Source organism: Adiantum capillus-veneris, chromosome 28 (genome assembly GCF_014529385.1).
Source record: "Adiantum capillus-veneris isolate H3 chromosome 28, ASM1452938v2, whole genome shotgun sequence".
Lineage (NCBI taxonomy): Eukaryota > Viridiplantae > Streptophyta > Polypodiopsida > Polypodiales > Pteridaceae > Adiantum > Adiantum capillus-veneris.
In genome coordinates, this window is record NC_140958.1 from 22,313,617 (window position 1) to 22,339,082 (window position 25,466).

Consider the following 25,466-nt stretch of genomic DNA (forward strand, 5'->3'; position numbering starts at 1 on the left):
AGGAATATCATTTGGATTTGTGGACCGATGGGTCTATTTATCCAAAGGATCCTACAACATATGCGCCACTTCCTTTTGCTAATAGCACTAACCTCTTACATTTCACAGGCGATGGCAAGGATGGGCTATTGGGATACACCGAACATTTGGAAATGAGAGGATTGAATGCGGAAAGGCAAAGAAACTTTCTGGCGATGGAGAACATGTAGCTAAAGAAACTTAATGAAGCATGCTCTCAAAAGATTTCATCGAAAAACAAAGAGACAATCCAAGGCCTTGAGAAGAAGATCACAAGTTTGCGATAGAACACACCCTGCTTGGTAGTCGGAAAAGAAAATGAGATCTATGCAACATTGATAACATGAAGATTGCTAGTGGTGGCCTGAAAAAATGAATACGAGCTTTAAGGTAAGTCGAAGTTTGTTTCTGCTTTTGTATCTTCAATGTGCTTCACTAAGAAATGGATACACTTTCCTGTACATGATCATAACGCATGGTGATTTTTTGGCAGGTCTTTACTGCATCCAAACTTGAACATTGTAGGCTTCAATGCCGGAGTGCATTACATCCGTCTAGTTCCAAAAGAAGTAGTTGAAGAGATGATAACTCAAATAAAATTTCGTAAGTTGAAAGGAAGGCTCCTTACCTCCTTCATGAACGAGAATCAGCTGGAACCAATGGAAGTGCAAGCAATACTTGATGAGAGTGGCATCTCGCATATGGGATATAGGGAACTCTTCAAAGCATTAGCTAAAAAGTCTCAAAATAAACTACAGAGAGGATCATTTCTTCCAAAGCCATCACATGTAAAGGCTACTCTCCGGCACGTAAACGATGAGGTGTTTGAGAAACTTGGGTCACCATTCCATATTGAAGCCACGTTCTTAGGCAAGGGCGGCAGAGAGGTACAGTCTAACTCCGGCGCCAATGGACAACTACCGAAAGTTGTTGATGGGAAGTCTCTGACTCACCATTCGTCTGCAAGTATAAGTGACAGACAAACCCATGGTAGAATTACACTAAGTGACACTTTTTGAAGTGCTTCATACACCTATCTTGTACAAGGAGTGCATTAGAGGGACACTTTTCTAGACAGCGACTCAATCTCCTTGAAGCACTCTTGTCAGGGTCAAGGTCGGTTGGGTGCACATATCTCATGCCATCAAGTATCATGGAATTGTCAAGTGACTGTCTCATACTGTTGCAAATGGGTTTGTAGGTACTCAAATGAGCAATCTATAATCCTCTGTATAGAAAACTCTGCATTAAACATTACTAATAGTTCTGGTGCACGGTGATGATCACGGGCATTGTATAAGAACGTGAATAGTTTTTCTTCACATGTATCCTCGCTCACAACGTCTGTCTCCAGGACTATGATCCCCTTGACTAAAATAAGAAGCAAGCCAAAACTATTTGGTGTCATAACCAAGCAAATATTGAGCCTCGAGTACCCCTCAAGGTCTCTATTCGCTTGGTTCTGTCCCGTACGCTAATGTCATAAAACGTGATGTCACTTGAGTCAAAACCAAGTGAATAGGGACCCCAAGAATCTTCAAAGGACCCTATTCGATTAGTTCTGTCCCATGTGCTAATGTCATAAAAGATGACATCACTTGAGTCAAAACCAAGCAAATAGGGGCCCCAAGAATCTCCGAAGGGCCCTATTCGCTTGGTTTTGACCCAAGCATTCAGAAAGAAGTGGATAAGAACAGATCATTTAATGTTATCAGTGATAGACATATAGGCCTACTCACTCACTATGCCAAAACTTAGGCACGATCACATAAGGAGTAATTATTCCAACCATGCGGTGCGAGACTTATAATCTTACCCTAACGTAGTGGCTTTGGTGCGCACACAGTTAACAACACACAGGAAGGGGAGAGAGGCAGGGAGAAAGAACCTGTCTCTACAATATCCAATGGTGCTGAGTTGGATGGTGATGTCGCAGGCCCTCGACAGCAAGAACTAGAACGTGGCGATGGCGATGGCAATGTGGTAGCAAAGCACTCAACCCAGTGGAGGTTGCTCAACGCAGGATCATGATAGGTGGCCAAGGGGAAGAGCGCAAAAAAGGAAAAGGCAACGGTGATTTTTTTGTTCTACTTGGAGATGGAGATGGCGATTGCAAGGGCGATCGGCATCTGAATCTAAACGCAGGATCACGAGAGCTGGCCAAAGGGAAGAGCGCAGAAAAGACAAAGGCAACGGAGATCTGTTTGTTCCACCTGGAGATGGAGATGGCGACTGCAAGGGCGATTGGAATCTGTCTGACTCTAAACGGTCACTCAAAAAAGGCACGTGGGCTACACTGACAAGGACAACTAGTAATAAATGGTCTCAGATTCCCATGCACTACGATTTACCAACCACAATCTCGGGTGTCATCATGCGCATAAGTGAAGTTGTCACCCTCGCCGAGGTAAACATTCTAACTTTAGAGGCAGTACCCCCACCAAACATTTCAACTATACCCTCGACCCAGATGAGCGCTCTTCTGTCTCTTTTTGCATCCTCTACTGCCCATCATTTTAATTAACTCTACCTCCATCAACGCTACACGGTAAGCAAACCATCTCAACTCTTATTACGCATCTCCTCTTACTCTCGCGCATCCTTCTCTTACTCCTGTTCTCCACTGCTTTAGTGACGCAGAACTCTACACATAGTGAAGAGGTATGCTACTACACTTTTGTGCACTTGTATTTTGTGTAGTCAGTACCAAGCGAATAAGGGAAGGTAAACCTTGTCTATTGCACCTATTCGCTTGGTACTGACCATAGTCTTTATTAAGGATGTTTGCTATTACACTTTTCTGAGGCCAGTTGCAAGCGAATAAGGGAAGTCCACTTTGTTCGATGCACCTGTTCGCTTGGAATTGACCTCAGAAAATATAAGTGATGTTTTCTAGTACAGAGGTCAGTACTAAGTAAATAAGGGGAAGGTAAACCCTGTTTGTTGCGGGTTTAGGGTTTTTTTTACCAAATACGCGTTTTGAATTTATAAGGGAGAAGCAAAATTACAACTTAACACCCATGTAGGGGGTTTTGAGTTATAAAACACTAGGGACAGGCGCAAAGGCTAAGTTTCAGACTTTACAAAAAGTGGCCTACTAATTTCCGGGGGTTTAGGGTTCGCAATAACCAGTTAGAAGCTAATCCTTTTCCTTCACAAAGCAAGACTATCTCTTCCTGAAGCTTGATGGGGAAAATTTCAGGGCTTCCTTATATTTATTGGCTAGCTCAAGCACTTCATCCTTCATCTCCTATAGCCAATTATAGATAGCATCTACAGAGCCATTCTCGGTGAGCAATTGCTGCAGGTCTTCATGCCTTCTTGCTTTTGAGAGTCTTTGAGGATTGAGACTCTGTGCCTGTAGATCCTCATTTTTTCCAGCTTGAGGCTAGCATCCTGCACAAAGAATTTAGCAAATAAGATCTTCAAACTAGGAGCTTGGGAATTGGGAACAAAAAGGAAAGAATTACCACAGGCTTACCTCAAGGATTGACTCTCGTGTTGATAGCAGCCACGGGCTGTGTCGGTCGAGAACGCTAAGGGTACCATCAGGGGAGGGCCAATGGGGGACCTCATGAGGAGGGCCCAGATGCGGTCCTACTGGTACTGTGGGAGTGTCCCTTGGAAAGGCATCACCACTATCCTAAGCTTCCTGTAGTTGCTTTGCGAAACCTTGAGGGTGGTTCTGAAAAAACTGTTGGTTAAATAGACTAGATGGACATACCTGCAAAGCAGGTCTTGGGTTCTGGTTGATGAGTGGTCTGTGAGGGGTGGTACCACCATCCATTTTCATGAGAGGTAGACGTGGGAGGGAGAAGCAATGGTACCACCCCCCCTAGATTAGGGGAGGTGATGGGAGGGAACGACAAGAGAGTTAGGACCCCATGGACTTAAACATCTCCTTCACATTGGTATTTTGTTGCAAGGGATGCAAATCTGTTCGCTTGCTATTACACTTTTCTGAGGTCACTACCAAGCGAATAAGGGAAGGAAAACTCTTTCCGATGCAACTATTCGCTTGGTACTGACCTTAGCAAATATATGTGATGTCTACTATTACACTTTTCTGAGGTCAGTACCAAGAAAATAAGGGAAGGAAAACTCTTTTCGATGCACCTGTTTGCTTGGTACTGACCTCACAAAATATAAGTGATGTCTACTATTACTATTTTCTGAGGTCACTACCAAGCGAATAAGGGAAGGCAAACTCTTTCCGGTGCACCTGTTCGCTTGGTACTGACCTCAGAAAATATAAGTGATGTATGCTATTACACTTTTCTGAGGTCAGTACCAAGCGAATAAAGAAAGGAAAACTCTTTTTGATGCACTTGTTCGCTTGGTACTGACCTCGGAAAATATAAGTGATGTCTGTTGGAGCTATATATGGCTCACTCTACTCAACTTGGTCTCACCTATATATTTGTATCTTGTCCTCAATATGAATCAGTCTTTGGGAGCGTATATGGTGTGTCTCTTGTCTCGTCTCTCTCTTTCTCTCTACATCTCAACATGGTATCAGAGCGGTAACATGTCTCTTGTCTCGTCTCTCTCTTTCTCTCTACATCTCAACATGGTATATGGTGTGTCTCTTGTCTCGTCTCTCTTTCTCTCTACATCTCAACATGACAGCAGTTTTTATTCACCCCCACTCAAACAAAGGTCTCTAGCTTTGGATGAAAAAACCCTTGGGGAGTTCAAGGGAAAAACCCAAGCCCCTATACAATGTGAAAATATGAACCAGCGATGATGATGTGAAAGTGAATTGTGCATCTATGTACAAATATTCAAGTGACTTAGAGATCACAATGTGCAAATGTGGAGTGTGCATAGTGCATGGTACCTAAAAGATTACAATGTCATATGTACAAAGCTATTACAATAGCAAAGAAGCTAATCTAGAAAGAGTGAGGTCGAAGCAACTCCAAGCTCCGAGCGCAAGAGGATAAAACGTGACTCGTTGAGGCCTTTAGTCAAAATGTCTGCAATCATCTGGTCACTTGGACAGTGTTCAACCATAATGGTTCCTTTGCGTACTTCATACCTGACATAATGATAATGGACAGCAATGTGCTTTGACTTATTATGTTGAACATAGTCTTTTGCAAGACTAATAGCACTTTGGTTGTCACACTGCAAGGGTGTGCTAGAAAGAGGAGAGTGACCAATATCAACTAGCATTTGTTGAAGCCAAATCAACTCACGAGCTGCAAGTGATGCCGCAACATATTCTGACTCAGTCGTAGAAACTGCAACACAACGTTGTTTCTTGCTAGTCCAAGAAACAAGACAACCATTTATAAAGAAGCAATTTCCACTAGTAGATCGCATAGATAAATGTGAACTTGCCCAGTCTGCATCTGTGTAACCCAAAAGAGAAAGAGATTGCATAGAATCCGATGTGAGTTGTCGTCGATAGACTAAACCAAAATCTGTAGTGCCTTTCAAGTATTTCAACATACGCTTTGCAGCAGACCAATGCTTAAGAGAAGGACATGCAAGATGTTGTCCAAGATAATTAGCAGCAAACAAAATATCAGGACGAGTGTTCATGCCAACAAACTGAAGACATCCAATCAACTTAGCATAAGGTTGATTTGTGACAAGTTGACCGCCATTGTCAGAAGTGTTCTTCGTAGAGCTTGCAAGACAAGGTGTGTTGGCTGAATGTGCAGATTCCATACCAAATTTTTGAATAGTATCTGCAATAAACTTTGACTGTCGAAGGAATAAAATACCTTTTGTACGGTTCCGTTGGATTTGAATGCCAAGACACGAGTGAATCTCTCCAAGATCCACCATATCAAATGCAGAAGACAATAACTTTTTCACTTGCTGAAGAAATCCCAAATCATTGGAAACAAGGATGGTATCATCCACATAAAGAGCAAGAATCACAAAACTGCTACCTTGGCGTTTTATGTATAAGTTGGGGTCTGACGAGCAAGAGATGAATCCTTTAGAGGTGAGAAAAAGATCAAATTTTGTATACCAGGCTCGCGAAGCTTGTTTGAGACCATATAGTGCCTTATGGAGTTGAGCAACAAGGTCTTCTTTACCTGGAATAACAAACCCTTCTGGTTGTTCCATATAAATTTCCTCTTCCAAGTCACCATTAAGAAAAGCAGTTCGCACATCCATTTGATGAGCTTCTAAATCAAATTGAACAGCAAATGCCAATAAAACTCGAACACTTGTAATGCGAACAACTGGTGAAAAAGTCTCTTGATAATCAACACCAGCTACTTGGGAATAACCTTTTGCAACTAAACGCGCCTTGAACTTGTCAAAAGATCCATCTGCTTTTACTTTTGTCTTATACACCCACTTACATTTAATAGCTGTACGACCAGGAGGTAATTCAGTTAGTATCCATGTACCTTTAGAGATAAGAGAATCGTACTCTGCTTCCATAGCCTCTTGCCATTGATCCTTTTGTGGTGAAGAAATAGCTTCATCATAAGTAACTGGATCTTCGGAAGTAGAAAAAGCATTATCAGCAATATCGTCATCATAAACATGACATGAGCCATGTTCAAAATCAATAGGCAGATCAACAAAAATATCAATATCATCATTGGCGACATTCGGAATGGATGGTCGTGAAGAGGAAAGTTGCTCTATAGGAAGAGTTTCATCTTCTGAAAGAAATGGAAAAGCTTGAAGCAATGATTTAGTATCATCAGAATCATCCATGGACCATGAGCCTCCCATAAGCTGTTCGTTAAAAGTAGCATCACGATTCACAATTACTTTCTTGGAGGAAGGGTCATAGAATTTGTAGCCTTTGGAAGTGTCAGAATATCCAATAAAAATAACTTTAAGACCAGGAGCATCAAGCTTTGTTCGTGTTTCTTTGGGAACATGAATATAAGCAATACATCCAAAGGTTCGAAAATGAGATACAGAAGGAATGTCACCTGTCCATGCTGTGATGGGTATCTTACCAGAGGGTGCAGTAGTAGGAAGATGATTCTGAATAAAAACTGCTGTCAAAGTAGCTTCAGCCCAAAAAACACGAGATAAGGCAGAATGAATCAGCATACATCTTACAGCATTGAGAATAGTGCGATTCTTTCGTTCAGCAACACCGTTCTGTTGAGGCGAATATGGAATAGTGTGTTCATGATGAATTCCACTGTCAGCACAGTAACTCACAAACTCTCGAGAAACATATTCGCCTCCATTGTCACTACGAAGCTTCTTAAGGCGACGACCAGTTTGAAGTTCCGCAGCCTTGTGGAATTGTTTGAAAACAGATAAGGCTTCAGATTTTTGTCTAAGTAGAAATACAGTCGTATACCTTGAGAAATCATCAATGAAAGTAATGAAGTAGCGATATTGTGATCTCGAAGAAGGTAGAGGTCCACATATATCAGTATGAACAAGATCCAATATGTCATGAGAATGAGTTGTATTTGAAAGAGGAAAGGGTTTGCGATTGTGTTTCCCAAGAGCACAAAATTCACAAATTCCCATATGAGGATGGGCTTTAAGATCCATGCCATGAACAAGATCACGACGTTGAAGATCAAGGAGTTTTGAGAAATCAGCATGAACAAAACGGTGATGCCATACTTTGCAATCATGATCACCTGGAGCAGTGACAACATTTGCTACAGCATCGTTGAGAGAGAGTTCAAACAAATTACCATTTCGAGGAGCAGTGGCTATAGTCTGTCCATCTTTCTCAATTCGGCATTTGGTATGATCAAATCCAACAAACAGACCAAGATCAACAAGTCTAGCAACTGAAAGAAGATTACGTTGAAGATCTGGTACATGTAATACTCCTCGCAAAATTCGAGTGGAAGAAGATAAGGTACCAAGATATAAGTCTCCAATACCCTTTACTTGACAAGTAGTATCATCGGCAAGATAAACAACACGTTGAACTGGCAGTGGATGATAGTTATGAAGCCACTTAGACTGATATGTCATATTTCCTGTAGCACCAGAATCGACAATAAAAAGTGATCCATCGCGTACATGAAGTATTCTGTCTGGAGCAACTGAACATAGGACGCAGCTTGTTTCTGGTACAATGTTGTTTCGATGTTCAGTAGCATATGCTCTATTCCGATCTGTGTCGAATCGACGCTTATAGCACATATGAGTGGGATGATCAGATCGTCCACAATATTCACAAGAAGAAGAAGAAGAGTCTCTAGATAAACGTGGTTGTTTTGTGGTAATATTGTGTTCTTCATCATATTGACGTGCCCAACAATCATCTTCAGTATGGCCATTTCTGTTGCAGTAAGAACATTGCTTATTAGGAAATTTGAGACGAGAGAAAATATTACTGCGACGGCCACCTCTGCGGTTTCCTCGTTGAAATGGACTCCTTCGAGCATAAAAAGCCCGTTCCATCTGTTGTGACTCAGTCTCCTCGTGTGAAATCATAGCTGTTTCATGACTAGCATTACGACGTTCTTGACGTTGAGAGTATTCAATTAAAGACATGCAGGCTTGGTCGAAATCAAGACCATATTTATTAGAGAGAATAGTAACAATGTTATCATAAGAAGAGTCCTTCACCGTATCAAGGAGAAGTGTAATCAGTTGCTTTTGTGGAACAGGATCACCGGCAGTAGCAAGTTGATTAATAATAGATTTGAAAGATTCAATATGTCCCGTCATGGCAGTACCAACTTCATATTGTAACTTGTTAAGCAACCCTCTCAAATAAAGTATTTCTGTGACAGATTTCTTCTGAAAGTTTGCAATAAGGTACTTCCATACGTCGTGGGAAGTAGGCAGTTCGTACATATCAAGCAAAAGGGAATCAGTAAGAGCAGAAAGAATATACCGACGAGCTGCTTTATCACGTCGTTGCCAATCCGTATAGGCAACATTCCAATCTTCAAATATAGGTTTTTCAGTGATAAGCACGTTATCATTATCCGTATCAACAGGCTGAGGCGGACAAACACGATTTCCAAGAACAACATCGGAGAGTTCATCGCCTTCAAGAATTAACAACATCTTTGCTTTCCAGCCTGGAAAACCTTGACCTTGGAAAGGAGGAACAGAACGCTGGCCAGAAGGAAAGCCGTTGACGAGAATATTCATAGCCATATCTTGTTGCGAGAAGACGTATAAGATAAGATCGCAGAATTTGCACACCATATATGGTGAAGGCCGCAATTGAGAATGAGAGAGATATGAGGACTGCGTTCTGTCAACGATAAACGTAAGAAGGATGCTCAAGGAACTTCCAAAAATGTAAGAGACGTCACCCAAAAACGGCAGGGTAAAGGAGACGTTAATAATAAAAGAGTCCTCAAAATAGAGTGGCGTGAGATGCAAGATTGACGGACACAATATGAATAGCAAAAAGCTAAATCTTCTCGAAAAAGTTAACGCCAAAATAAGAAAAACGATCGCGGACGCTTCACGAAGAAGTAGGACGAAGAAAGCTGCGTCAAGCTCAATTGCAGTAAAAACAGCATAACTTTCTGCTGCGAACTCCGATTGATGCAAACCTAGAACTCAAATCGAAGAGCTCGAGGAGACGAACAAGTTTTGGATGAAAAGTGCCATTGCGCTACGCTCCATTGCGCTTTTCCCGTTTCTCCAAATTTTGAGCAGAACAGCGAGAAAAATTGAGATGAAGTTCAGGGTGTCATGAACAAGAAAACGTAATCAACGATTAGATTGATTAGCAATAAACGTCACACAAAACACTAATCATATTCTTCTTAACACAAAACAACCACAATTAACAAGAATCAATGCTCAAAAATAAAATTTGTAGCAATTTTTGAATCTTACATGCAAATCGCATACACATACTGTTTTGTCACCATGAATTGAATCGGCGCATGATCGTTACTGCTCTGATACCATGTTGAGATGTAGAGAGAAAGAGAGAGACGAGACAAGAGACACACCATATACGCTCCCAAAGACTGATTCATATTGAGGACAAGATACAAATATATAGGTGAGACCAAGTTGAGTAGAGTGAGCCATATATAGCTCCAACAATGTCTGCTATTACTATTTTCTTAGGTCGCTACCAAGCGACCTCAGAAAAAGGAAGTATATTTTTTGAGGTCAGTACCAAGCGAATAAGGGAAAGCAAACTCTTTCCGATGCACCTGTTCGCTTGGTACTGACCTCAAAAAATATAATTTATGTCTGCTATTACACTTTTTTGAGGTCAGTATACCAAGTGAATAACGGAAGGCAAACTCTATCCGATGCACCTTTTTGCTTAGTACTGACCTTTTCTGAAATCTTAAGTCCCTTGTGCTGACAAATGAAATGTCGTTTTGTGTTATGCTATTTGTAGAGATGCCTCGTGCAAAGGCCATGCCTAGGAGGGAAACAGGTGAATCTTTGAATACTCAAGCAAGAAGACGCCGATATGAGGCGCAAAGAGGTGTACTACAAGAGGTGCACAAGATAGAACGACACATTCAACCTGCTATTCCACGTCTCCCTTTCCAGTGAGTAGTGTGAGATATTTGCGAGCAATGGAGACTTGGCATGCAATGGGCCAATAGTGCACTCCTCTGCCTTCAAGAAATTGCATAAGACTACCTCGTTGAATTCTTCAGCGATGGATATATCCTGGCTACCCATGCGCACCGCGTTACTATTATGCCGCGGGATTTTGATACTCTTTCAAGGCTGCGTTTCCACTACGATGGGATGATTCATCCAGTGCCTATCCGAGATAGTATAACCATGGATATTCTAAACATCCCCTCTCTCCATCCTCGTGCACGACAGACAAAGCTGTCTAGGACTAAAACAAACAGCAGAAGGACACGATCACGGGTCGAGAGAAAGGACACAGATGGGTAGGATGAGATAGCCGTAGAGGGGCATGAGCAAGCTAAAGTGGACCCCGAGGCAGTCATGGAAGAAACAAAGACAGTTATTGAGGATCCAACTAGACACCAAAATGAGCAAGTCATGGAGGATTCGCATCTAGTAAGGGCTAATGAGGGGCAAGAGCAGGCCAGGGTGGACCTTGAGGCATTTATGGAGGAACCATTATTGAAGGAAAATGATCTGGAGCCTGTGCCTATAAGGGAGGACCCTACGGCTGTTAGGGAAGAGCCTGAGGCAGCCAGGGAGCCAGCTCAAGAAAGGCAAGGGCAAGGTTCTGCATCACAAGGGCCATCCAACATATCAGATGAGTCAATTATTTTAGAGCAAATCAATGAAGAGAACGAAGAGGAGTTGCATGTTCTGCTCAGTGCAGCGCCTCTGCATGGACAGATACTGCTGCCTAGAAGGTGAGAGGAGGCCTACATTTTCAACCTCGATCAACAAGAATTCCTGTTCATGCAATTTCACCAACTCAAACTCAACGAATGAGGTCGTGAACATTGCTTTGTGGTAATTCTCATGCTCTTTAAAGTCACGGTTGGTTCATTAAATGGTCCTCTACCGAGACATGGGTCAATACCAAGCGAGACAGTGGCTTATGGAATTGGATAGTGGTACTACTCGCTCAGTATTGAACTATGTCTTTGTGACACACATCAAGTTTTTCTTTATAAATCACGATTGATTCGTTAAATGGATCACTACCATTAAGACATGGGTCAATACCAAGCGAGTCAGTGGCTTATGGAATTCGATAGCTACCCCACTCGCTGGGTATTGACTCATGGGTTTGTGGCAGTTTGACAGCCCTCTCAAATACCTTAAATCTAATCTCTGCCATTGATTCATGTTAGGCACGTTGTCTCACTTCTGTCCCCTGAGGTTCAAAACAAAGTATATGTAATAGAACCGTTGATATCACCTATGCTGCAGAACAACTCAGTTTCCATTTTGAGTCTGATGAGCTGGTTAGCAGAGTCAACTTTGATCTAGCGCGCTTTCTGGTCACTACATAAAATCAATCGTGATTTTTTTATTGCCTTGTAAAAACCATGTTGCATTTAGAATATTTCTCCTCATCTTTGATGGTGTCTTTGTAGTGATCATTGGAGTCTGATGTTATTTGACATGGAAGCTAAGATTAATTACTATGCAAACTCCGGGCAAAGCAGGGTGTTTCATGGTCATGTAAAAACGTAAGGCCCATCTGTGTACATTTGGAAGTAGTGTCTCTTTGTAATGTTTTGCTGAATCAAGTGGTTATGTATGTAGTGCCATGAAAAAACTTGTATGCTGTGTAGAGTATGTTTTGTTAGAACATGATCTAGGAAATACCATCTGGCACGAACGGGTAACCGTGCCCACATAGATTGATGACTATAGCTGTGGCTGGTGAACTTGTTTGAATGCCCTGCTGCTCCTTTGTCAAATTTTGGATGTACTGAAAGTAAGTAATCGTGTTGTTTCATTGTTTGCTGCAACGTTTGTATGAAGCAACATCTTTACTTACTTTCCTATTATCATGCCTCTACATGAACTTCAATTACATAACTACACCCCCAACGATGTGCGACATTTTTCTATAATGGCCATCCAACATATTATAATCTCAGTAAACAGACGCACAAGAGAGGAAGGGGTGAGAGCTGAGGAGTTCGAACAGGTTCACATTAACGAAATGACGCAGCGCTACAATCAGACTCAAGAAGACGTTCAAAATATGCAAGAAATAATAAATCAATATGATGAGGAAGCCGTAGAAGTAGAGGAATGGGCTACATGTCGACGGCAAGAGCAAGAACAGAGGGAAACTCCATAGGTGCAAGATGCATGGGAAGCCATGGAAGAGGCCCATGATTTCGAGCGACACGAAAGGATGCCCGAAACCAGCGTCCCCAGAGGCAGAAGTAGCAGCAACAACTGGAGCAGAGGGCAAGGGACCAGTGGCAACAACCGAGGGAGAGTACAGGGGATCAATGGTACAAACCGGGGGAGAGGATAGTAGCAGGGAAAGGGAGAAAATTACTTGTATAAATCTTAACAGAAACAAGACAATATGTATAGTTTTGAGACAATGAAAATGTACATTTTTGAAACATAGTTTGAACGCCACAAAATGTCTCTGCATTAGTAATTTTGAAGAGTACATCATGGTTTGCATGGCATCAAAGCTCTTTCCGTGCACAAGGTATGTGACCTAGCTTCCGATGGAAGCAATTAAGTGAAGTGTATTTGTGAGTGACTCCTTGCACAATGTTGTTTTTTCCTTGCGTCTTGGAATCTAAAAAGAAGAAAAGCTAGATTCTGTCTTAATGTATTAAAGACAATCAAAATTCATCCATTTAGTAAGCACCTTTCTATTGTTGAGATTGAATGCATACAATTCCGGCAAAAGTGGAAGTTCTTCACATGTAAGATCTACCCTGAGCTGTGCAAGAGTTGTGCTTGACATTGTCTCCATCACAGTAAGTAGGTTGTCTCAAAAGTAGAGATCCATTGATAAAGGTTTGTTCTCGAGGCTATTCTTTGTATCTTGGTTGAGTGGAATAAGCTTCCCACTAAGAAGATGATATCTAATATAATAAAATTACACTAAGAAATTTTGAGAGCTATAATGAGCTTTCAAATTATGGACTTCTTTTGCAAAATATAGATTTTGCTTTGTGATTGTTTCCTATCCCACTTATCATCTAAAAAGTCCAAACAGCTCTTAGACTTGCAACTGAACATTGTTTCGGTAGTTCTTATTTTCTCATCGAAGAAAAAATCTACAAACGCCCCAAGAGGTATAAATAGTGCGAGCCAAACTATTTTTGTGGCAATTGAATACTTGAGGGACTTTTGTATATCCTGAAACAACTTATTCCTAAAGCTTTCACTAGTTTGCGAAGCTGGTGATAGCCGTTTTTCGGCTCTCTGTAATTGCCATAGTGAGTTATCTCACCCTATCAAATCACTCAAACACTGTGGTTACCCTCACCCTTTCACTGTATATAGGTGCGTGTGAGTTAGGGGACTTTTCCCATATCTCCTTACTGAAATCAAAAACCCTCAATTAGCTAGGCATTGGGCTAGTTGAGCCAAAAAAATAAAAAATATAAGTATATTATGGCCCATGCGTATGTAAATATTTCTTTGTATATAGGGCCTAAATAAAAGATTTTTTCATAATTATTTTGGTATTTATTTAAATATTTCTACCTAGGTGTGTGTTATTTATGCTCTGTACATTGCCTCACCATTACCACAATGTTTCTTACCATTTTTCATACTCTTTATTCCATATAGAAATATTTTCATGTAAGCTTCTCTTATATTTGGTGTAACTCCACTCCAACAAAAATCCAAAAAAACTAGTTTTATTTATGTGTATATTTTTTCACTATTGTGATTTTTCCCTTCCTACATCTATTTTGTTTTTTTTCTAAAAAATTAGAACACCAAAAATATTTATCTTTTTATGGTAGCCTCATAATGAGAGAGATTTATTTTGACCCCTTTATATTTTTTCCACTTATATTATTTATATTTGACATGTACAAATTTTTTAGACCCCTCAATATTTGATTTTCTTAGTTGTACTATTCACTTATATCATGATCTCAACAATATCTTCAATTATAGACCTACCAAATAAGGTCAAGGGTAGGTGGCATGCATACATGCACTATAGAGGGCTCACTCTTGGAGGTATTCAAAAGAATCATCCAAAGAAGGACCCCACAAGCACCTTGTGCAGTGGAAAAAAACGGTCGGTTCTGCTGAATTTTTAAAGTTCACTTGCTCTCCGAATTTGGAAAGGTGATACAAACAAAAGTTGTAGCTAGTGAGCTGAACTTTTGCTTCAAATTGTTTCATATTTTTTTGAGCTACGAGCTGTGAGCTATGATTTTATTAGTGGACCCCAGTTTTCCCATGCTATGCAGCCACACTCTCTCTTCCACTTTATCATTTTCCTCTTTCACACACACTTCTCCACTCATCATCCCCACCTCTCTCACCACTCCTCTCTGCATCCTACTCACCTTCTCCTCAACCTTGAAGAATAAGAGAAACCATGGTGAACTCATACCTCCCACACACAATTCCATTCCAAAATTGACCACCTAGTCTCATTTTTCCTCCTCCAAATTACCCATATCTATCAAAAAAACCACAAAATTCAGCCTCTTCTCTTAAAAGATAGCATCATTGTGGTTGATTACTCAGCTTCAATTACCTTGTCTCTTAAGGAAGGTCAAGAGTGGAGAAAAAATGTTCCGTCAAAGCTAGTGGACCGTCAACAAGCGTCAAAATTGGCCCTACTCAAGACACTTGGGGCATCAACCTTGTAAGAAATCCACCTTTTCTTACCTCTTAAGAGTTTTTCTTCCTTATTTGTATCCTACATGGATACTCCCATTGTAAATATCCAATTCGATTTGTAAATTAATACTAACTCTACTAACACTAACCCACTATGAAAAGTCCTATCACCTCCATTTCTCTCCTCTCTCTTTCCCCACCAACTTCTTGATAATTCCAAGCAAAAGAAATTAGGTAAATTTCTGAAAATCTAACCCAACCATGGTTAGAGGAGTAACCCTAGCCTTCAAAATTGCTATAAAAGGAGGGTGTAGCTAGCACAAAAGAGGGGGAGAAGAAAGAGCACTATGCTATAGCTTGAGAAGCCAAGCTCAACCTCTTGAGAAGGAGCTCTTGAGTGGAATCTCATTGGGATTAGGCATATGTATGTGTTGTATTAGGGGTGATTAGCAAGGGAACTCTATGCCATTGTAAGAGAGAGTGATCATTAAATTGAGAGTAGGAAATCTATCATTTCTCCTACTAGAGTAAGCCCAACATTTGCTGAATCATGGAGGGTGAATTTGGACTAAGCATGGATACCTTGTCTCCCTTCCAACGTGAAGTCATGGACAATAATGACGTGTAAGTGTCTTGGTGTTTTATTTAAGTTCTTGATAGCTTGTCTCCGGGTATTGTTATCAATTTAGTTATAAATCCCACATGCTGTAAGAGGGCGACGGTGTGGAGAGGACTCTCCTGGCCTTAAGACAGTGATTGGGGTGGTTTTTTTTCTTGTGATGTGTTGTGGTGTAGTTTACTCAGGCTATGTTGAAGAAATACTAATCTCACTTTGATTGGTCATGACAGATTTGTAAGAAGGCATTAGTGCAATAAGGACCCCCTTCCCCCTTCTCTCTCTTTCTTACATATATGATCATTAACGATACACTTCAAAGCAGCCCGAGCACCATCTCTCTCTCTCTCTCTCTCTCTCTCTCTCTCTCTCTCTCTCTCTTTCTCTCTCTCTTCCTCTCTCTCTCTCTCTCTCTCTCTCTCTCTCTCGTGTTTTAGTGTATGAGAGTGTTCCATTGGTGTTAGGGTTAGTGTAAATTCCTTGCTTGTTTGTGGGTTGCTCTAACGATTCTCCTCTTTTGCGTCCTAGTTCGCTCTTAAACTAGGTGGTGCCCCTTGTGTAGTTGGGATTTGGCTGTGGGTTTGTGTTGTGTTGTGCCCCAGCCCCATTGAGCAGCACGGGAGCCTTGAAGGGTGTTTAGAGGTTGCTCTTCTTGTTGCCCGCCCCGGACCGCTTCAAATTGGTGCCCCCACTGAGGAAAACAACTCGTGTATGTTTTTGTGTAGGATCAACTTTTAGCATAGTCAAGTAGTTTGCATGAATCACGAGAGTTTGTATGATACTTTCAATTCCATTGCAAGGCAAAAGATACACATAATTGTTAGTACTAAGTTGCAATTTCAACGGGTAATTCGTAGGATTTTAGGTCCTCTTAGGTTAGCCGAGATAAACACTTCGGTAAATCCTTTTATTTTGCCTCTCATTAGGTACAATATTAGCTTGGACGTCTATATTTTTGTGTTATTTTAAGCATTAGGACATGCATAGGCCATGGATAATGACCCAGGAATAGAGTTTTTTCCCTTTCATTTTACTCCACACATTAGAATAAACGTTGCAATTAGTAGAAAGATCCATTTTCAACAACGAATGGTGTTCATGTTTGGTGCCCAAAGAGTAGGAGAAATTCTTGCATCACCAAACCCTGTCATTCTACCTCTCATCAACTACCACACTTCTTTTGATGTACATGTGTTCATTTTATTTTAAAATGAAGTGCAGCCCGGCAAAATAGTGTGTATGTTTGTTTTTTCTTCGTCCAAGTTGTTACAAGAAACAAAAAAAGATCATTTGTTCTAACAGGGAATGTGTGTGCAGTGAAAGTTCAATCCTTAGAGATCTAGCTCTATTACCAATTGAGTTGCAGGAGCAAGTAGTAAGGCGTCTCCCTCATAACAAGAGGGTGGTGAAGTTAAGACGAAAGGTCCTACGCGTGGATTCCATTTTCCTCTTGTTGTTGGGCACTAAGGAAGACTGCGCATTCATCCAACTAGTGTGTGCCCTAAGATTGGTAAATAGAGTGAAATTTGTCATTTGGCGAGTGCATTTCACCATTGAGGAAGACTCTTCAGGAAACTTGCGGCCAGAGTTCATGCTTCATAGACTCACATTTGGTGAATTTTTCCCTCATTTGCGTCTTATTAATAGTCTTCCTTTCGCTTTCAACAAAGGAGATAGGGAGCTATTCAGAGCTTGTCTTAATAAAGAGAGCATAGAGAAGATTGCAAATTTGTATAAATTCTCATCCTTCTCTACTTTCTATGACACTTTGTTCATAGAGACATTGTAAATCTCTTTATGCTTTTGAATGATTTAACCATAATCCTAAGGAGTTTTTGTCCAGGAATTTTGTAGCACAAGTGGAGTCTTTAAATCTTGCAAATTTGATTGGACTTGATGAGGATGTTCTTCATGAAATTGTGAGAAGGTTGCCTCACTCCGACTGTGTGGAACTCGAAGGAAAGGAGCTCCTAGTCAATTGCTACTTTCTCACGGCCTTCGACGAGCATGAAGATCTAGTTTTTATACAAACTGCTTGTGCGTTGGGAATTGTAGAGAAAGTGCAATTTATCACTTGGGACGTGGTTGCTCTTTTGGATCCAAAAAATGAAGTTCTAGAGATTTCTGTTTATCGCCTTAGCTTTGAAGAATTTCAACCCTTCTTAGAGCTCATCAATAGTCTACCTTTTTGTTTTGATCAAACAAATCGAGACCTTATTGAAGCTTGGATAGCTGAAGAAGAAAACATAGAGTGGTATTTTCTTACTTCTTCATTTGCAGGCGAGTGGTTCTAAATCTCTATTGTATCCCTTATTGTAACTCGTGTTGTAATCTTTCATAATAATGGAGAGCCAACGCCAAATGTCTGGATATCCTCTTTTCTTTGGAGAGCCTGGAGAGGATGCAGAACTATTTTTAGCAAATTTCAAGATGTCTTGCCGTATCAAGAGGATAGTAACCGATCAAGAATGTGTAGAAATGTTTGAGGTGGTCCTTAGGAAAGATGCTAGTACTTGGTTTGACTCTTTGCCTGAGGAAGTTAAGGGGAATTACACAGAAGTTTTGAATCGTTTTAAGAGATACTTCTTTGATCCCCAAAACACTCAAAAACTATGGCAAGACATTGTTTCTCATAAGCAAAAAGACTTAGATGACTACTACTTGTACAAGCAAGAGTTTCTACGTCTTTGGGCTCTATGGATACGAAATGTTGCTAACCCTGGTGATGGTGCATAATTTTTAAAGAAGGAGAGGTTCATAGCCGGACTCTTTCCTGACCTTAAGGTAAAAGTTGAGGCGGGTGCACCTGCTACTTTTGATGCAGCGGAAACTAGGGCTGCTGAGAAGTATAGGAAACTCAAGTGCTTAAGGGGAGAGGTTCCAATATAAGGTCTTAGACCCAAAGGTAAGTCACAAGCATCAACATCTAGGGAGCTTCCTGAGGTAACGGCTGAAGTGATTGAGAAGTTAAATGAATCTTTAAGCAGCCTGTCAATTCACCTTGCACAAGCTGTAGGTCCAAAGGGACAAGCAAAGAAGTCAGAAGAGAGAGAGCCACGAACTAGGAGAGTCTTGCAATGTTGGAATTGCGGAGAGTCTGGACATGGGATGTATAATTGTCCTTGGCCCCATGGAGAGCCAGGGAGACCTAGCTTGAATTACCCAGTGATGAATGCAGGAGAAGGAGCTGGTCAACAACCAAGGCTTCTACAAAGGCCAAATGGACCAAGACCACCTCCACAAGGGGTAGAAGGAGTTCCACCTTTGCCAGATCCAAATGTGCATGTGGTAGAGGTGACAAATTCAAATGAGGTTGACATGGAAGCCAATGGCATTAAGCGTGGCCGAGGGAAAGGTAAAGAGTAAGAAGGAGTCACATCACATAGTGACCATGGACAAGGCAAAAAGGCAAAGGAGACCAAGGAAACCAAGAGGACTCGACGTCGTATGAACCTCCAAGACTTCCCTCTTGGACATGGTATGGCTCCGTACAACTTGTTGGAAGACATGAGAGGTAAGAGTCATGATATTTCATGGCCTCAATTTCTTGCATTATGTCCACAAGTTAGGAGGGATTTAACAAGGGCAGTTAGCACTAGGAGAAAGATAAAAGAGAGTGTGCCTGTTGTAAAAATTGCACAAGATGAAATGAATGAGGACATTACACCGGTGCTAGACTGTTACATCAAAGGAAGATTGGTTAGGAAAGGTCTAGTGGATGGGGGTGAAAAATTTGCATCATGACAGAGGGACTCATGCAAAGACTAGGCATGCACATCCATGAGACACTTGAAATCAAAGTCAAGATGGCAAACAATAGCAAGGCTAGGTGTGTAGGCATTTGTAAAAATGTCCTTGTAGAGGCCTTTGGCATTAAGAAAGCGGTGGATTTTTATGTTATGTCGACCAAGGGAAGTGGTTATCCATTTATCCTAGGAAGACCATGGCTAATGAAAATGCAAGCTTTGCAGGATTGGGAGAGTGGGAAATTAATTTGCAAGAATGACAATCATAAGAAGGTTGTCTTTGACATGAAGGAGAAATGCCAAGAGGAGCTCCATGAAGAATCATCTCAAAGTGAGACGGAAGAAGGTTGGACCGATAGCACTTCAGAAGAAGAAAGTAGCGGCAGCATTACTGAAGAGGAGTCTTCCATCGAAGTCATGGGGGTAAGGTTTAAGCCAAGCAACCAAGAGACCTCTTGTCAAGGCTTGGAGGAGGTAGGTCCTCAAGAGAACGAAGGTGTTCAAGATGAAGGGATGCTGGAAGGTATGATATCAACAACACTTACAAAGGATGAAAGAGAGGAGTTCAAATGTGTGCTAAGGAAGTTTCCTAGCATTTTTGCTAAAGACTACACCGACGTGCGTGGGGTAGATGTTGTTCAACACAAGATTGAGTTAAAGCCTGAGGCCACACCTAAAGCTCAGAAGCTACGAAGGCTAGGAGTTATAAAGGAACAGGCTCTACTCAAGGAGGTAAGAAAGCTTCTAGCAGCAGGTTTCATTTATCCAATGGAGAATTCAGAGTGGGTCTCTCCTGTTGTTGTCACTCCTAAGAAAAATGGCAAGTGGAGGGTGTGTGTGGATTACCGTCCCCTCAATGAGGCAACAAAAAGAGATCACTTTCCCCTCCCATTCCAGGATGAGATACTAAATGAGGTAGCTGGTCATGAGAAGTACACTATGTGCGATGGTTACTCGGGTTACTTTCAAATAGGGATTGCATTGGAGGATCAATTGAAAACAACCTTTATCACTCCTTGGGGTTGTTATGCTTTTAGAGTCATGCCATTTGGTCTGACAAATGCTCCTGCAACATTTCAACGTTTCATGAATATGGTGTTTCAAGCATTCTTTGGAAAGTCAATTAGGGTGTTCATTGATGATTTCTGTATTTATAGCTCAAAATCATTGCATCTACAAAGGGTAGAAGAAGGTTTAAAGAAGCTCTACGACATGGGAGGTCAACTCAACCCCGACAAGTGCCATATAGGTGAGGATGAAGTAATCTTGCTTGGTCATAAAGTTTCTTACAAAGGCATTGAAGTGGATCCTTCAAAGGCAAAGGCTCTTATTGAGCTACCATCACCCAAGAGTCTTAAGGAGGTCATCTCATTCATTCAAAAGGTGAAGTATATGTCACGCTTCATTCACTTAGCCTCGGAGTTACTTCACCCTTTGCAAAAGTTGACACAACAAGTAGAATTTGCATGGTCTGATGAGCTTGAAGAGTACTTTTGTAACATTAAAGCCATTTTGTCAGAGCTACCAACACTCATGCCTCCTTGTTGGGAGTACATATTCTTTGTTAGCTCTAGTGCTGGGAAAGAAACAATTGGTGCAGTTTTGCTACAACAAGATCCCTATAGTACCAGGATGGGGCCCATCTACTTTGCTAGTAGGGTCATGAATGCTTTAGAGAGAGGCTACACGGAGGCAGATCTCATGATGCTTTCTCTCATGTTTGCGATAAGGAAGTTTAGATCCTACTTGCTCCCAAAACCTTTTGTAATCCTCACCGCAGAGAATTTGTTCCCTTGGGTGTCATCTCAAATGAATCTTAGTACTAGGATCTCAAAGTGGATTATGGAGTTGCAAGAGTTTCAATACTCTTTCAAGGTAGAAGATAGTGTGCGTGCACAATTGGCAGGGATTCTCACTTATAGGGTGCATGAAAAGGAGATTAAGGTGCCTGAAGTAAAGACCCTATCATTGCCACCACCAAAAAGTATTCCTAATTCTTTTACCTTGTTCTTTGATGGAGCTTTTTGTCGAGCCACAGGAAAAGCAGGGGGAGGGCTAGTGTTGCTCAACCCAAGTGGAGAGGTGGTCATGAAAGAGAAGTTCATTCTACCAAGTTCAGCTAGCAACAATGAAGCAAAATATGACACACTACTTCCTGGTTTAAAAATATGCATTGGCCATGGTATACAACGTCTCATGGTAAAAGGGGATGCACTTCTCATTGTGAAGCAAATTTTAGGCATTTGGGCATGCAAAAATGAAAGACTAAGGGCCAAAGTTCATACCATCCGTAGGCTATTTAATCAATTTGAGGAGGTGCAATTATATCATATTCCTAGGAAACAAAATGAAGATGCTGATTTACTTGCACAACAAGCCGTTGCATGTGTAAAGAAAGAAGTGCAGGTCATCATGGTGGCGGCTGCTGTGAAGCAACCGAGGTACCAGGGATTGGAGTCATTGGCTCCCATCATTGGCTACATTTTGGAGGGTGAGTTTCCACCAGACTTCACAAAAGCTCAGAAGAGGAGACTCATGAAGAAGGCAAGCATGTATCTCTTCCTAGAAGGCTCCCTCTATCAAAGAGGGAAGGATAAAGTGTGCAGAAGAGTACCAACTATTGCAGAAATTCCAGCCATTCTAAAAGGTTTGCATGAAGAGGCATGTGGTGGTCATTTTTCCCAAGAATTAACTATGAAGAAGATTTTGCTTGTGGGGTATGTTTGGCCAAGTCTGCATGTGGATGTCCAACATTGGTGTAAAAGTTGTCACAATTTTCAGGTAAATGGGAATAGAAGATTGATTTATGGTCCGAGGAAAATAGTTCTTGCAAATGGACCCTTTGAAAAGTGGGGCATTGATGCTATGGGTCCTCTGCCTAGGACAAAAAATGGTAAACTCTACATTCTAGTGGCTGTAGACTATATGACTAGGTGGGTGGAAACTCAAAGTGTGGCAAGAGTGAATGAGAGGACAGTTAGCAAGTTTGTGTACAATCACATTTGTTGCAGATTTGGCACACCTTTGGAGATTGTTTTTTATAATGGTCCAGGGTTTAGGAAGGGCTTGCTCACAGAAGTTTGTGAAGAGCTTCACATTCTACATCGTCATAGCACACCATACTACCCACAGTCAAATGGTTTGGTGGAGAAGGCTAATGGTGTCATTGCAAGCATCATTAGAAAGATGGTGAAAAACAAGACAAAGTTGTGGGATGACTTCTTGGATGGTGCCTTGTGGGCGTATCGAACCACATATAGGGAAGCCACGGAGTTCACACCATTTCACTTGGTCTATGGTCAAGAGGCTTTAGAACCAATTGAGCTCAACATTCCAACAATACGGCTTCATGGCAGAGGTGCACAAAATGATCAAGAAGCATGGATGGATCGACTTCTTACCTTAGCTGAGCTTGAGTGGAAAAGAGAAGCAGCATACGAGTGCTACAAGAGGAAAGCTACGCAGGCAAAGGAGAAGCTTGACAAGAAACTGAAGGACAAAGGCATCAATGAAGGAGATCTTGTGCTAAGGTATGACAATCGACTCGATAATTGTTTTGATGCCAAATTTGAAACAAGATGGCAGGGGCCATACATAGTCAAGAAGGCTTTCAATTCAAGTTACTATCAACTTATGGACTTGAATGGGAAAGAGCACTCCAGGAAGGTAAACGGCTATCGCTTGAAGCCTTACTTGAGTCGCCTTCTACCAAAGGATCTACCAAAGATCTGTCCAAAGGCCGCTGTCTCATGTAAGTATTGTTACATGAAGCATGAGTGTAACTCCAGCCAAAATTCTGAGGGGCCAAACAATGAAGATCTCGTCAAGGACTCTGAAGCACTCTCTTTGGAAAAGATGCTCTATGATGGTACATGAATATACCATCATCCTGGGGGAGGGCTAATGATAGCCGTTTTTCGGCTCTCTGTAATTGCCATAGTGAGTTATCTCACCCTATCAAATCACTCAAACACTGTGGTTACCCTTACCCTTTCACTATATATAGGTGCGTGTGAGTTAGGGGACTTTTCCCATATCTCCTTACTGAAATAAAAAACCCTCAATTAGCTAGGCATTGGGCTAGTTGAGCCAAAAAAATAAAAAATATAAGTATATTATGGCCCATGCGTATGTAAATATTTCTTTGTATATAGGGCCTAAATAAAAGATTTTTTCATAATTATTTTGGTATTTATTTAAATATTTCTACCTAGGTGTGTGTTATTTATGCTTTGTACATTGCCTCACCATTACCACAATTTTTTTTACCATTTTTCATACTCTTTATTCCATATAGAAATATTTTCATGTAAGCTTCTCTTATATTTGGTGTAACTCCACCCCAACAAAAATCCAAAAAAAACTAGTTTTATTTATGTGTATATTTTTTCACTATTGTGATTTTTCCCTTCCTACATCTATTTTGTTTTTTTTCTAAAAAATTAGAACACCAAAAATATTTATCTTTTTATGGTAGCCTCATAATGAGAGAGATTTCTTTTGACCCCTTTATATTTTTTCCACTTATATTATTTATATTTGACATGTACATATTTTTTAGACCCCTCAATATTTGATTTTCTTAGTTGTACTATTCACTTATATCATGATCTCAACAATATCTTCAATTATAGACCTACCAAATAAGGTCAAGGGTAGGTGGCATGCATACATGCACTATGGAGGGCTCACTCTTGGAGGTATTCAAAAGAATCATCCAAAGAAGGACCCCACAAGGACCTTGTGCAGTGGAAAAAAACGGTCGATTTTGCTGAATTTTTGAAGTTCACTTGCTCTCCGAATTTGAAAAGGTGATACAAACAAAAGTTGTAGCTCGTGGGTTGATCTTTTGCCTCACATTTTTTCATAGTTTTTTGAGCTACGAACTGTGAGCTATGATTTTATTAGTGGACCCCAGTTTTCCCATGCTATGCAGCCACACTCTCTCTTCCACTTTATCATTTTCCTCTTTCACACACACTTCTCCACTCATCATCCCCACCTCTCTCACCACTCCTCTCTGCACCCTACTCACCTTCTCCTCAACCTTGAAGAATAAGAGAAACCATGGTGAACTCATACCTCCCACACACAATTCCATTCCAAAATTGACCACCTAGTCTCATTTTTCCTCCTCCAAATTACCCATATCTATCAAAAAAACCACAAAATTCAGCCTCTTCTCTTAAAAGACAGCATCATGGTGGTTGATTACTCAGCTTCAATTACCTTGTCTCTCAAGGAAGGTCAAGAGTGGAGAAAAAATGTTCCGTCAAAGCTAGTGGACTGTCAACAAGTGTCAAAATTGGCCCTACTCAAGACACTTGGGGCATCAGCCTTGTAAGAAATCCACCTTGTCTTACCTCTTAAGAGTTTTTCTTCCTTATTTGTATCCTACATGGATACTCCCATTGTAAATATCCAATTCCATTTGTAAATTAATACTAACTCTACTAACACTAACCCACTATGAAAAGTCCTATCACCTCCATTTCTCTCCTCTCTCTTTCCCCACCAACTTCTTGATAATTCCAAGCAAAAGAAATTAGGTAAATTGATAAAAATCTAACCCAACCATGGTTAGAGGAGTAACCCTAGCCTTCAAAATTGCTATAAAAGGAGGGTGTAGCTAGCACAAAAGAGGGGAAGAAGAAAGAGCACTATGCTATAGCTTGAGAAGCCAAGCTCAACCTCTTGAGAAGGAGCTCTTGAGTGGAATCTCATTGGCATTAGGCATATGTATGTGTTGTATTAGGTGTGATTAGCAAGGGAACTCTATGCCATTGTAAGAGAGAGTGATCATTAAATTGAGAGTAGGAAATCTATCATTTCTCCTACTAGAGTAAGCCCAACATTTCCTGAATCAAGGAGGGTGAATTTGGACTAAGCATGGATACCTTGTCTCCCTTCCAATGTGAAGTCATGGACAATAATGA